Source organism: Phascolarctos cinereus, unplaced genomic scaffold (genome assembly GCF_003287225.1).
Source record: "Phascolarctos cinereus isolate Bilbo 61053 unplaced genomic scaffold, phaCin_HiC Scaffold_2;HRSCAF=192, whole genome shotgun sequence".
In the NCBI taxonomy this organism is placed as follows: Eukaryota; Metazoa; Chordata; class Mammalia; order Diprotodontia; family Phascolarctidae; genus Phascolarctos; species Phascolarctos cinereus.
Window position 1 is genome coordinate 92,407,518 of NW_027555625.1, and position 12,877 is coordinate 92,420,394.

Genomic DNA, 12,877 nt, shown 5'->3' on the forward strand with positions numbered 1-12,877 from the left:
CGATGCCCTCTTAGGACCTTCCAGCTCTAAATTTATGATTCCTTTTATTTCTGTGCTATATTTTGGCCAACAATAATTTTTGCTGTCTCCCTACATGCAGGCTACATCATCATATTTCAGGCGTGTACACACACACACACACACACACACACACACACACACACACATATATTCAGGTAATCATATTCAGGCATGTTGTAGAAAGGTTTCCTATACTGGAATAGAGGTTGGGTGCCTTTTAAATCTAACATTCTATAATTCTACTATAGAAGTTTACAAATAAGAAGACTTGGTCAGAGTAACTCATGGTCTATTAAGGAAACAAGATATCTATCTATGGAATAATTAGAAAACAATTAAGACCTGAATCAGGGCGGCCAGGTGGTTCAGTGAATAGAGTGCCAGGCCTGGAATCAGGAAGACTACTCTTCCTGAGTTTAAATCTGGCTTCAGACACTGACTAGCTGTGTGACCCTGGGCAAATCCCTTAACCCTTTTTGCTTCAGTTCTCTCATGCATAAAATGAGCTGGAGAAGAAAATGGCCAACCTCTCCAGTATCTCTGCCAAGAAAATCCCAAATGGGGTCACAAAGAGTCAGACATGACCCAACAATGACGACAACAACAACAAAAGACCCGAATCATGTCGTTCAGATTCTAAGTGTTAGAGGACTTCCAAAAGAGCTGGGAACATTTCACAGAGGAATCAAAATTTGAGCTTGGCTGTGATGGATGGGTAGAATTTCGTTAGGTAGGGGGACCAGGGAATATCATTTTTGAGAGAAGGAGTAGCATGAGCAAAGACAGGAGAGGAGGACATAATAGATACGAAAAGCAACAAGGAAATTGCTCTGATCAGAGCAGCTGTTCTCTGTAGGAGAATAGTGGGAAAGACTGGCTAGGGAGGGTGGAGCCAGATGATAGAGAACCTTGGGAGCCAGGAAGAAATTTGGAATTGCTTCAGTAGACAATAACTGGGATCCATTGTAGGTTCTGGAGCAGAGGAGCAACATGGGCATGATAAAAGCATTATTTTAAGGAGATTAATATTGTAGTAATAAACTGGACTCATTGTCCCTGTATCTCCATGTGTTCTTCAAAGAGAAGAATGCAAAGCAAAATACAACCTCAGTTTCACAAAATACTAAAAGATGATGGAGGATTTGTTCAAAGAATTTCCGGGGTAAATAAGAGTTAACTAGAAAACTTTTCAGTCTGCTTTAATTGTTAAAAACAAATACATTCACACTTTCTGAAATTCGTTTTCCTGCCTTAGTAAGATCCTTGTGTAATAAGGGTCTTACTGAGGCCTCGAGATCATCGTCTTCGTAGTTCACATCTAGAGGACACTTTATGATTCATGAAGAATCAAGCGAAGCAAGAAGTGTAAGTGTTTGGTAGAGGAAGAACATGAAGGAAGAGTTGTTATTGGACTTTACCGAGGTAGTTCCTTAAGCGAGCCATTGTCAGAGTTAGCATACAGCCCATCACCCACATGCTGCCTCGTTCTGAGCAATAGTCTTACTGTTTAGGCCTGGATAAAGAAGTAGAGAAGGGGTAGGAGATTGATCTGGGGATCCCTGTCTTGGTAGTTGATTTCTTGAATAATTCCCCATCACCACTTTGACTTCTTTTGCCATTTTCCCTTTACCTGGAGGTCATCTTCCTCTATTTGTTTGTTTGTTTGTTTTCAAAATATAAGACGTTTATTTCAGATCCAAGGAATGCAGTATCCAAATCACCTCCATTCATCCCCATAAACAGTTAAAAGTCACTCTCCTTCCCTTTCCAATAAAGTACATCCCGGACAAACTTCTACAATTCTCCAAATTTATAGTGCTTGAAAATTCCTCCAAAAGAGAGCCCACTCATGGTACTAGAGCGTTAACCTCATTTCTCTTCCTCTCCCCCAAACCTGCATCCTTCAAGACAACTCAGAAGGTACCTTCTTACAGGAGACCTTTCTCAGTTTTCTCGGCAGTTAGAGCTTTCTCCTCTAAAGATGTTTACCGTTTACTCTATGTTTCTTGCACATATTTATGGAATATATGTTGTCTCCTCTATTGAAATGTAGGCTCCTTGAGGGCAGGGACTATTCTTGCCTTTCTTTGTATTCCCAGTGCAAAGTACAATGCCTGGGGCATAGGAAGCCTTTAACAAATGCTTGCCATTTATTGATTGATATAACTTATAGTAGTAGAAAAGGAAAGTCCAGTTTGCATTCTTTTTTTGCCCCTCCAGTACTGAAGGCATAGTTATTCCTCTTTTCTCCAGGAATCTAAGCTCAACTGCTCCAGTAGAAAGCCCCTTCTTTGAGGGTCCTGGTGAATACGGTTCTCGTTAATCCAGCTTTGACTTTTTTCTTTTAGAATATTTTATAAAGGACTGGGAAGAATATGAAATTCAGATGTGAGGACTAGAGCTTCAAAGCAAAAAGGCCACAGAGTCTAATTATTAAAGTGAATCATATAATTCAGTCTGACAAATTAATAAGTGAATACTATGTCGCTATGCTAAGTACTTTAGGAAGACACAAGAAAAGATAGGGTTGGGCCTTGTTCTCAAGGAACATAGAGTCTATTTGAGGAGGCAGCATTGACCCAAGACTGGTGATTGCCTCAGCTGGCCCATCATTACACACCTCCCCAGCAGCCTGCTCCAACTTTCTTCTTCCCTACCCCAGTTCTCAAATGTCCTTGGAAAGTATTTCAATCTACTTCCTGTGGCCCAACACACCGAACCAGCAAACAAAGTGCTGCCTCCTAGCCACCACTTGCCTATGTGTATTATCTTCCCTTCTTAGAATATAAGACCATGGATAGCAGGAATAGCCTTTGCTTTTGTATTTGTATCCCCAGAGCTAAGTAGGTACTTGGCACATAGTAAAATGCTTTTTCATTCATTCATTCATTTATTTTTTCATTCACCATAAAGACTTAAGTTCTGAATCAAGTCATTAAATTTGCCATTAGAGTTTAAAGAAAGCTTAGAGTTGTAAAGAAAGACTTCATGGAGGAGATGAATTTGATTTGGGTCTTGAAAGACAAGACCCAAATCTTGTACTATCAAGAGCATGAAAGCCACCTTTATTCCTCAGCCACAATCCTTTTCTTACAAGTATAAAAGGAGACCATCTAGCTTGAGGGATTTATCATCTTCTGGCTAGCCCGGCAGCCTTGAGTTTCTTCACTTCCACACAGCATCAAAGCTACTGGTTGAACTTCCATCCAGTCAACCAGTTCTCATTCACAACTGCTCAGACTATACTTAAATCACAACCCCTCTGTTCTGGAGTTATCTCTTTCGGGGTAGGACTTTCCCCAGATTCTCTCTGGCTCCACATGCAAATGAATTTGAGTCAGAGCAAAAAGCAAGCTAAGAAGGCAAGATCTATCTGCTACCACACCAGCAAGAGGTGAGCAAGATGACAAGGACAGGCAGAAATGACAGCATTCAATAAATATTCTGTCCCCTTCTCTAGACCACTGAAAATGAAGCATTTTCCCTTTGCTTTTGAACTCATCAGATTCATGATTAGTAGAAAACATGAACAAAAAGCCCACTGCTCTTAGAAGCTTGTGATTATGATTTAAATATAGCTAGGGCAGTTCTGAATAAGAGCTGGATGGCAAGTCAACCAGCAGCCTTGGTGAACTGTGGAGAAGTGAAGTGAAGAAACGCAAGGTTGCAGGGACGGGGGAAAGTAAAAGGATTCAGGGTAACTGGAAAGTACATGGACATCCTGTGCATGCAGAGTAATGACTGGCCAACCTCAGGGGGTCTATTTCATGCTCTGTTTCTCAGAGTGATCAGCAATGTCTGATGAATGGGTTCTCTATCATGATGGTTTGTTTATAATCTCCCTAAAGAACATTAGAATTATCCTCCCCTTATCCTTGCTTATTAGCCCCATATCCTGTCTTTTACTGGGGAATTAACAAGACTTTTGGAGACAGTATAAGTCATCCTCCCTGATTCAGCCTCCAAGGTTAGGGACATGTCTCCCCAGGAATCCTTAATGGTCCTTCATTTGATCTACTCACTAAGAATTTATCTAAAATTTTCTCTAATCTATTTATGCTTTAAACTGGTACTGCCTTTCAGTAGAACAGTCTTTGACTTAGCCTACACTTAACCTTTTTTTTTTTAAAGTCCGAAGCTACTGAGGGGTAGAAAATAGGAGATCCTACTGTGTTTATCATTTGTTGATTACCGGAAAAAAAAAAAAAAGGAATTTGCCTGGATAGAACAAGATATAGCCTTAGAGACTCACCTCCAGCAGGGTGTCTTCCATGCATATGTTAGTATCAGCCAGCCAACCAGCATTGATTAAGTCCTTACCATGTGCCAGGCACTGAGGATACAAAGAAAGACATAATATAGCTCCCACCCTCAAAGAGCTCGCATCATGTAAGATTCCTTGTTAGCTGCAACCAGAAATATCTTTGCTCAGTGAGCCTCTGATAGATCAAGTAAGGCATAAAATTGGGAATTAGTCGTGTGCCAGGAATGCTCATTAAATCCACAGAAGATGTCTGGCACCAAGTCCAAATGCAGTCACCCCATGGGTGATTCTTCAAATTCTCCTTTTTACTAATAACATTGTGCTGATCACAATGAACCTTAGCACACTACAGGGTGTACTCAATGAGATCAATCTGTCAATCAATCAGTAATCATTTATAAGTCACGGCTGTATATAAGACTGTGCGATAGGTGCTGGAGTTAACAAAGACAAAAATGAAACAGTTCCTGCTCTCGGAGATCTTATGTTCAGTCTACTGTGGGAGACTTCCAAACACAGGGTGTCTCAAAAGTCTTAGTGCAGTTTCAAGATTAGATTAAATCAATGTTCGTAAAGCTTAAAGCTTAAAACAGCACTAAGACTTTTGGGACACCCCATATAAATGTATTCCAATTATAGACAAGACAAATACAAAGTGATTTGGGGGGGTGGAGGGAGGCAGCAGCAGTTTGCTGGATCTGGAAATGTAGGTGGCGGCACACGAGCTGAATTTTAAAGAGGCAAGGTATTCTATGAGGAGGTAGAGGTGAAAGGGGATTGCATTCCAGGCATGGGGCACAGTGAGTATAAAGGCCTAGAGATGGAGGATGAAGTATTCTTTCTGAAAAAAATGGCAAGAGGGTCAGTTTGGCCAGACCGTAAACTTCAGGAAAAGCGTAGTATATAATGAGCCTGTAAAGATAGTTTGGGGCAAGATTGTGAGGGTCTTTGAAAGCCACGCAGAAAAAGTTTATGTCTATTCTAGAGGAAATAGGGAACCTCGGGCATTTAATGAGCAGAGGAGGATCATGGTCAAGCCTGTGCCTAAAGCAGGCTCATAACCATGCAAAAGAAAAACCCAAATGAATCAAGAGTCTGCTTGGCCTAGATTATGTATTATTATCAGTAACAGATGAATAGTTTGTGCATTCGTCTAGTATCCTTGTGATGTCAGGAGAATGCAAGGAAGGCTATCAGCTCATTGTGGTCAGTGTATGGCAGAACATGGGACACAGATCCTGGGTCACCTGGGTCACATCATTCATCAGCCAGCAGCCAGCCTGCTGGTGACAAGCCCCATGCTGGTTAGCTGGGCTGCTCCTCAGAGAGCAAAGTCTTTGCTGGAATGATGCTCCAAACCTTTCCAGCTTGGCAAGACCTGCTGAGGCTGTGTTCTTCTAGCAGAATCTTCAAGAATCCAGAGGCAGGGACCCAGATCAGGAGAACACTTCCAGGATTTTCTGATCAAGTCAAGTTGTTTCATTTTATCATCATAGCCTTCTGTAAAATTTCTATTCTAATGCTTAACTGGAGCATAGAGGTGGTCATGGTTCCTTGAAGACTGCACTCAAGGTTTATACAAGCCAGATTTAGGGACAGGGGTTGGAGGTGGAGGAAAGGAAGGGAGAGAGGCACGACAGCATTAAATAGTGTATCGTATTGTTGGTTACCATATGCTTTAGTGATCTCCCTATCTGTGCTATTAGTTCCTTGGAAGGTCTAATGGTGTCTTGTCATGGAATCACAGCCCAAACTCCTCAGTTTGTATAGGGAGAGAAGGAAGGAAAGAAGGAAGGAAGGGAGGAAGGAAATGAAGAAGGAAAGAAGGGAGAGAGGGAGGAAGGAAGAAAGGATGGACTTATTAAGTGCCTACTGTGTGTCAGGCATTGTGCTAAGTGCTTTGTTAATATCTCATTTGATCCTCACAGCAACCCTGAGAGGTGGCCACTATTGTTATTCCTCATTTTGCAGTTGAGGAAACTGAAGCAGACAGAAATTCAGTGCCTTGCTCAGGGCCTGGCTCAGGGTTATACAAGATGTCAGGTACAGAACCAGTATTCTGACTCCAACACCCTCTTCCCACTGTGTCCTGCTACTTCCCTTTTAATTCATTTTATAAATAATATATTTATTAAGTGCCTACTGCGTACAAAGTACTCTACTAGGTGATGAGATAAATATAAAGTTTAGATAGCCCTTGACCTCTCAGAACATATGGTCTAGTGGGGGTGGAGATAAGATACAAATATAAATAACTAAAACATACAACCCTATATGAGAAGTACATAAGGGAAATGAATATGACAATAGCCAACATTTATATAATACTTTGTGATATAGTGTAATTTACCTGTTATTCTATTTGGTTCTCACCATACCCCATGAAGTGAATAAAGCAAGAATTGTTATCCTAGCTTTATAGATGAGGAAATAGAGGCACAGGGAATTTCAGTGGCTTGCCTGAGGTCATCTAGAAGGTAAAGGCTGGAGCCAGAATTTAATCCCTGGCCTTCTGCAAACTGACTGGGGTTGGGATGGGATTGGAGCTGAGAAGAGATAGAAGAGGAATCAGAGAAAGCTTCCTCAATAGGCAGCAGTGTCATTGGGAGCTTTAAAAGTTGGGTAAGGATTCAATAGGTGGAGGGAGAAATGAAGACATTCCAAGCTTATTGGACATCACTGGTGCAGGTGGGAAAGCATGCTAGTAACAATTCCTAAATTTATGACATTTCCCTTTGTGCATTCTTTGATTCCAAAGACAAAGTGTAAGTTCATTGTCATTGTGCATAGTCATTTGACTGTAGGTGTTTCCATTTTTAAGTGCTGATGGAACTTGTCCCTTTAGCTTCAGATGAATGAGTTGTGAAATTCCAATGTACTTCTGGATATTAAAACATGGTTTCCTTTCCTAATGGCCTATAATCAAGACATAACCTGTTAGCTAAACAGTGAGTACAAACAGAACATTACTTAGAGGTTTGCTAATGTTCTTCCCACTCAGCCCCTATTAACAGCCAGTTTTGTAGGCAGCCAGGAATGACAAGGTCATGGGAACTGAAGTTGAAGATTCTTTATAAAGAAGGCTAGCCTCAAAAAAATCAAAGTAAACAGGTTTGTTCTTGGCAGCCTCCTATTTCTGTTTCTGCATCCCTCTCCTGAGACCCTCGGGTTGCCCATTTACTGATTCATTCACCTAGGTGGATTTGTGGCTCAAAGGGAAGGACAATGGACTTGGAATCAGGAAGTCTTGAGTTCAGATTCAGACTTAGACACTTATTAACCATGTGATTAACCATGTGACCCTGTGTAAGTCACTTATCACTACCTGCCTCATCTGTAAAATGGGAACAACAATAGCACTTGCCTCCTAGGGTTGTTGTAAGGATGAAGTAAGCTAATATTTATAAAGTGTTTTGCAAACCTTAAAACACCAGGTAAATGCCAGCTATTGTTACTGTTATTATCATGTAAGCCAATATTTATTAATCATTTATTATGTGCAAACTACAGAGCTCTAAGTAGTGAAGAGACAACGATTCTTCAAAGTGATGTACTTCCTGCTATCAAACAGTGTACATCCTACCATCGGGAATATGGCGTGTCTAGAGATAATTATGATGTAAGGTAGAAAGTGATAGGGGCAAAGAGGAGATCTGGAGTGGTCTAGGAAAACCTGAGGAGGTAGAAAATGCTTTCACTTACTTGGCAATACTGCCTTATATTTTGAGTTCTCTTTTCATTTACATGTTATATTTCTAAAAAGTAGACTTAGCTCTTTGAGGGCAGGGCCCATGAATGATGCCTCTGTGAATTTCCTATAGTACCTAGAAACGCTATGTAACCAGGGAGTCAGACTGTTAGAGAAAACTTATGAGATCATTTGCCTGTGACCACTCCTTTTCTATTTACCCCACTCTCTCTTCTATCATGTTACTTGTTTATATGTCTTTTCTCCTGTTAGATTATTAGAAATTATTAGAGAGAGCTCCCCACTATAGTATCCATCCAGTTCAGCCCCAAATAGCTCCCAGACTTTTGGCTGTGAAACCAAAGAGGGTCATTCTTTGAAGATGCAGCAGTCCCACTTAACCCATCTTAGACTAAGAATCCTAGTAAAGATCCTCAGAGATTCCCCAGTTTTTTCTCCGTCACTTGGCCCCAGTCTAGTACCCATCACCATCATGAAGTTATTTGTTCTATGAAGCACAAAGCCTTCATGTAATCATTTATGCCCTTTTCCTGTTATCCTTAGAGGTGGAAAAGAACTAGTAATAAATATTAGCTTTTCTCACACACACACACACACACACACACACACACACACACACAGCTTTAAGGTTTAAAATGTGTCTTCTCCACAACAGCCACATTAGGTGGGTAGTATGAGTATGACCATCCTTATGGTACATCTGAGGAAACTGAGTCTCTTAGAGGTGGATTGAGTTGCCTAAAATCACCTGATAAGTAAGTGTGTTAGGTGGAAACTCAATCCGGGTCATCTTGTTCAAGATCTAGAGGTCTTGCCACTCACTATACCAAACAGCTGCTAGGTCTGTAAGTCCTTCTTACACTCTTTGCTTACTAAGATTTCTCTTTTCTTTTTCTTTTTCTTTTTTTTTGCTAGGCAGTGGGGTTTAGTGACTTGCCCAGGGTCACACAGCTAGTAAGTGTTATGTGTCTGAGGCTGGATTTGAACTCAGGTCCTCCTGAATCCAGGGCCAGTGCTCTATCCACTGTGCCACCTAGCTGCCCCTAAGATTTCTCTTTTCAAAGCTAAAATAATACCAATTCTTTTAGCCTTTTCTCATACATTGTGTTTATTTACCCTTTTTCTTGTCTGACTACTCTCTCAACTGACCAATCCTTAAAAGTTGGAAGGATAACTTGCACTACTTCACATTATTTCCCCAAGTCTGCATATCAGTCTTATGCTTTAAATAAAATTTTAAAAAACCAAAGTCTTTTTTGGACAGGCTCCTGGTCAGCTTGCTCTCCTCTCCAACCCATAGATCTTTTTTTTTTTCCCGTAGTGATTGCATAGCATTGTATATCCCTTCCCCACCTGGTGTTGGTATGAAATCTTGCCCTGAACTTCTGGCTGGATTTGGCATGGTCTTTTCTCTGATTTATTCTCTAGCATTCCAAAGTTACTTAAAATTCTGACCCATCTACACCCATTCCAAGTCACTGATCCTTGCACAACTATTGTAAGCTCATTGTTTTCTAGCTACCACAGGAATACACTATTTCACCTGGATTGTAATTCTTTGCCCTGGTATTCAAAGACCCCCACAATCTGACCTCAGCCTATTCATTCATGCATGTGTACATGCATTCATTCATAACAAAAGGTAAGTTCTTATCACGTGCAGAGTGCTGTGTCAGGCCCTAGAAAAGATAGAGTTTAAACAAAGAGATAGAAGCCCTCATGAAGCTTACGACCTACCTTTCTGACCTCCCACAAACCTATTCCCTGTACTTTTTGCTCCATCTAGATTGCTCGCCTCGTTGTCTCCAGTAAATACCCTTGATATTCCTACCTTTGTTCATGGTGTTTTGTCCACCTAGAACAGGGGTGGGGAACAAATGAAATTTGTTCTGTGAAGTTTGGATTCAATCAAAGGGATGCACTTGAGAACCTAGAGGGCCACATGTGGCCTTGAGGCTACAGGTTCCCCACCACAGAGCTAGAACATCCTTGCATCCTAGAAGAACCAGTTCAAGTCCCCCCTTTGCAGAAATGTTCTAGAGCCAATTAGATCCAATTCAGGAGTGCCGAGTGTTAAATTTTCAACGTAAGCATTTATACCTTGGAACTTGGCAAAAGCTACCAATAGAGGCTTGATTTGTTGGTTTTGTTTCGTTTTATTGCTTGTCTAGACTTAAGAAAGGAACGAAAGAATGTTAATAGTGCAGATAAAACTAATAAGTTTATTGTGTGTGTATGTGTGTGTATATATATATAAACACAGATAAACATGTTAGTTTTATTTAGTTTATATGTTAGTTTTGTATATATACATGTAAGTGTATATGTATACACACTTTTTTGGGGGGGAGTTTACCAACACACTCCTGCATCTTCCCCATTTCAGCCCATGTGGACCTCTCCCATCCCAGAATTCTTGGGTGGTACTTAATAAGGATACTGCTCACCTAGTACTCAGTACCATTTTTGTTTGTTTGTTTCCGTTGGTGTTGGGAGTCCTCTCCGAGGAAAATACCTCAACCCAATACAAGTGAATACCTGCTCTATTAGAATGTTAGGTTATCTCTGTCTGCACTGAAAGGGTAAGTGACTTTCCCGGGGTCACAGAGCCAGTGTGTATGTGAGGCAGACCTTGAATCCAGATCTTCCTGACTCTGTGGGTAGCTCATTAACCACCAGGTTCCGTCTTATGTTACCTTCTTGGTGATACTGCCTTATGTTTTGAGATCTCTTTTCACATACATCCACTGTATTTCCCTAGGTAGACTTAACTCTCTGAGGACAAGCAAGCTCATGAATTCTTCTGTGTGTCTTCTGTAGCACCTAATGCTGTGTTACGAGGGAATCAGAGAGTGTTAGAGGAAACCTGAAGATCGTTTGCCTGGGACCTCTCCTTTTCTACTCATCCCACTCTCTCCCTTGTATCATAGTTATGTGTATACAAGTCTCTTCTCCCGTTAAAGATAAGTTCTTTGACAAAAGAGTCTATGCTGTAGATATCTTTCTATCTCTAGTATCTTGTGCAGTGCCTTGCACACAGTAGGTCCTCAAGAAATGATCTTTGACTTAGTGACGTTCATTCTCCTCAGTTTATACTTGAGGAAACAAAGGGCAAAGAGACGTGAAGTAATATGGCCCAAGTCACACTGCTATTTAGTGTCAGAACCTGGAAAACCCAGATGTCAAGATTCTCTGCCCAGGACTTCAGAATTACTGTACGCCTGGTGTACCAGGTTGGCAGAAATCTATAGAGCTCTCTTCTCAGGCTTGGACTCCCCCCACCCCCCCATCAATGCTACATCCTTTTTTTTCTTATTCTAAAATAAAGATTGCATTTATTATCGCACATTACATTAAAAAACACAGACAGCTCTTACAAAAATGATTTTGATAACAAAATTTTGAGTTTAAGTACATTGTGATATTGCAGGAAAAGCCATGTGCTCAATTGCTGTGCCTCCAGCAAAAGCTTCAAAGAAACTAAAACATTTCATCGTCAAAATAGCCATTATTTACCATAATCTGTCTTTGGAAGTAGGTTCATTATGTTTTCTTAACAAGTTAAATTCCAAGGCTGTACAGCACCTTGGTGTCATTGATATAGCATGTTAGTGAATGGTAGAATCAGAGCTGAATAGAATCTTAGAGATCATGTAGTGCAACCCCCACATTTTACAGATGAGGAAACTGAGGCCCAGAGAAGAAATTATTTTCCCAGAAGAGCTGGGTCTAGAACCCAGGTCTCCTGATTTGCTGGCAGATGTTCTTTTCCTTCTGTCAGCTAGACATGAAAAACCAACCAAAGGGTGTTGATGATTTCAGACATTCCTTCCTCTATGCTGAGGATTACACCAGGTGGGGAACAGTTTAAAAAAGTGTAATCAGTGGAACAGGATGAAAACTCATGGTCAAAGGTCGCTTAGGTCAAAACATTGGCTCAATGCATCTTGTGTACCCCCACCAACTGTGCTAAAGATTATGGAGCAATAACATGATGGTCTATATAAGAGATGAGCTTTTCAACATTAATCAGTAATGCCGCATCCTTCTGACAAATATGTGGCGTCTCCAATTTATGATACTGCCTGGCCCATCCATTCCCCATTGTTTGGTGACAATGCCTTCTTAGACTGTCAAAATCCTTTCCTGGGCCTCATCTGGGGACAGAAAGGGATATTATGCCTATAGCCAAGGCCAATAAATTTATCTGTCTGTGTAACGGAAGGTAGGGAGAGGTAGCTCCTCCCATGACCATATTAGACAAGATAACAGAGCATTCCAAAGGAATGAGAGACAGGTTATTGAGCAGCTAGAATGTTTGACCTAATCTGTCTGACCATGGATCACCTCACCTCCTTTCCACACTCCAGAGAGTATATAATGTTTTATAATCCACTTACCCATTTTTCCATTTTTCCTAATCACCCCTTCTTCCTCTACCTTCTTGATCAGGAACAGATCCAAATATTTCTTAAACCCATCCTTCTTCTCCATCCCAGTTACTTTCCATTGTCCCCATTGCTGTCTAAGTGGTATAGTGAATAGAGTGCTGTGCTTAGAATCAAGAAACCCAAGTTAAAAAATGGCCTCAGACCCTTACAATGTAATCTTGGACAAGTCACTTAATCTCTGCCTTAGTTTCCTCAGCTGTAAAATGGGGATAGCATCTACTTCACAGGATAGGAGGGATAGGTGAGACAATATTCGTAAAAGGTTTTGTAAACCTTAAGGCAGTTTATATATACATACATATATATATATATATATATTATTATTATTATTATTATTAATTACCTGAATGACAGTAGCCTCAAAGGTTGATTACTCCTTACTCAGCAATAGCAAGAGCCTTTTGATCAAGTACAGTCACTCCTTATAGAGAT

At 40.7% G+C, this 12,877-nt stretch overlaps 1 protein-coding gene across 1 annotated transcript in view; it reads left to right on the forward strand.

Moving 5' to 3' along the window:
* Positions 1–12,877, forward strand: part of PRKCE (protein kinase C epsilon) — a 665,998-nt gene that overhangs the window by 651,516 nt on the left and 1,605 nt on the right. The window lies entirely within an intron of this gene.